The following is a 2,480-nucleotide window of genomic DNA, read 5'->3' as shown; positions in this document are numbered from 1 at the left end:
ACACATATGCCACACTCCATACTAATTATCAATACATTCCATCAGCTCAATCAGCACTATATAAATCAGTATGCTAAAATATATTAAAATAATTTAAATCAATTTACTAAAAAAAAAATCTCTTAACAGAATTGGGTATGCATTGGGATTGGGAAAGGCTCAGAGCAGCCAAACAAATTTATGATAGAAAAGGAAATCAGAAATCATGAGATTTTCAGCAAACCAACATTGGTGTAAAAAACTTTGTTTTCACATTTTTTTGTTGTTGTTACCATTTCTTAATGACTATTCTCTAACTACCACTCTAGTTTTTCTAATAACAAAGAGCAAATTGGCTGTCTGTACGGAACAGAACTTACCTTTTTTCTGTCTTTTTTTTTTTTTTTTTTTTGAGACAGAATCTCTCTCTGTTGTTCAGACTGGAGTGCAGTTGTGCAATCTCACCTCACTGCAACCTCTGCCTCCTGGGTTCAAGCGATTCTCCTGCCTCAGACTCCCAAGCAGCTGGGATTACAGGCTCACACCACCACACCCGGCTAATTTTTGTATTTTTAGTAGAGACGGGGTTTTGCCATGTTGGCCAGGCTGGTCTCGAACTCTTGACCACAGGTGATCTACCAGCCTTGGCCTCCCAAAGTGCTAGGATTACAGGCATGAGCCACTGCACCCAGCCTAGAGCTCACCTTTTTTAAAACATCTATTAAAATGCCGTGCTTGATAAAGGTAATAATAATTTTTAAATCAACATTTGTTTGACAGTAGAATTTCAATTATCTTAATTTTAGGTGTGTAGGAAAAATGTTCTCATTGCATCATGTATAGAAAACATCCTATTAACATAGGACATATTGTTAGATGCAGTAGGGTTCTATCAATTTTTTTTATTTAAATCATGGACGATTACATCATTAAATTGTATTCACTGGGTTGAGGTGTTGAAGAACTCGTCACCTCCCACATCCCAATTTTAACACCTGCTCTTTGCTCTTCATTTTGTATAAGCCAAGGTTGGTTCATCATTCAACTTCCACAGCGACTTATCTATTTCTAATGCTTGGCAAATTTTCCAAGGATTTCCTCTAGTGGTGCAGTAAAATATGCTGTCACAGGCCTAATTTTTCTTTGAAGTCTTCTATTTTATCTTAAAAATCCGTATGAATTTTGTGTGTAAATATACAATGTCTTCTTCGTCAGAACCACCCGGTTGGCTGCCATCCGAGCTGCGCCTCCTGGTCACCGCCACCGCCACGCCCAGAGGTCGGCTTCTCGGGGACGTGGCTCCCAACTTTGAGGCCAATACCACCGCCGGCCGCGTCCGTTTCCACGACTTTCTGGGAAACTCATGGGGCTTTCTCTCCTCCCACCCTCGGGACTTTACCCCAGTGTGCCCCACAGAGCTCGGCAGAGCTGCAAAACTGGCACCGGCATTTGCCAAGAGGAATGGTAAGTTGATTGCCCTTTTTTTTTTCTTTTTTTCCTTTTTTTGAGACAGAGTCTCTCTCTGTCGCCCAGGCTGGAGTGGAGTGGCGAGATCTTGGCTCACTGCAATCTTGGCTCACTGCAATCTCTGCCTACCGGGTTCAAGCCATTCTCCTGCCTCAGCCTCCTGAGTAGCTGGGACTACAGGTGCGCGCCACCATGCCTGGCTAATTTTTGTATCTTTGGTAGAGACGGGGTTTCACCATGTTGGTCAGGCTGGTCTTGAACTCCTGACCTTGTGATCCGTCAGCCTCAGCCTCCCAAAGTGCTGGGATTACAGGCGTGAGCTACTGCACCCAGCCAATTGCCCTTTCAACAGACAGTGTTGAGGACCATCTTGCCTGGAGCAAGGATATCAATGCTTACAATGGTGAAGAGCCCACAGAAAAGTTACCTTTTCCCATCTTCGATGATAAGAATCGGGACCTTACCATCCTGTTGGGCATGCTGGATCCAGCAGAGAAGGATGAAAAGGATATGCCTGCGGCTGCTCGTGTGGTGTTTGTTGTTGGTGCTGATAAGCTGAAGCTGTCTATCATCTACCCAGCTACCATTGGCGGGAACTTTGATGAGATTCTCCCCGTAGTCACCTCTCTGTAGCTGACAGCAGAAAAGAGGGTTGCCACCCCAGTTGATTGAAAGGATGAGGATAGTGTCATGGTCCTTCCAACCATCCCCGAAGAGGAAGCCAAAAAAAAATTTTCCTGAAAGGAGTCTTCACCAAAGAGCTCCCACCTGGTAAGAAATGCCTCCGCTACACACCCCGGCCTTAAGTCTCCTGGAGAAGTTGGGGCTGTGAGCCAGAGGACAGCTGCCAATCATGCCTTCCTGCAGCAATTCCATGAAAACACGCTGGGGTCAACACACCAAGGCTTTTAGGTTGCTATACTACTGGCTAATTAAATGAAAACTGGCAAGTTTCTTGGGATTCTTTACACTCTGCCTTCACCAGCATTCAATTCTTTTCATACATCAGCACTCTCTACTGGTTCTCTTTGAAA

At 44.3% G+C, this 2,480-nt stretch overlaps 1 pseudogene across 1 annotated transcript; it reads left to right on the top strand.

The window, feature by feature from the left end:
• Window positions 1–1,178: 1,178 nt before the first annotated feature.
• Window positions 1,179–2,252, top strand: LOC105540248 (annotated as a pseudogene). The gene is made up of 2 exons (XR_001006174.1): window positions 1,179–1,454; window positions 1,780–2,252. The product of XR_001006174.1 is annotated as a peroxiredoxin-6 pseudogene (transcript).
• The last annotated feature ends 228 nt before the right edge of the window (window positions 2,253–2,480 follow it).

This window comes from Mandrillus leucophaeus, unplaced genomic scaffold, assembly GCF_000951045.1.
Source record: "Mandrillus leucophaeus isolate KB7577 unplaced genomic scaffold, Mleu.le_1.0 Scaffold217, whole genome shotgun sequence".
NCBI classification, from domain to species: Eukaryota; Metazoa; Chordata; class Mammalia; order Primates; family Cercopithecidae; genus Mandrillus; species Mandrillus leucophaeus.
This window is presented reverse-complemented; position numbering and strand designations above follow the sequence as displayed.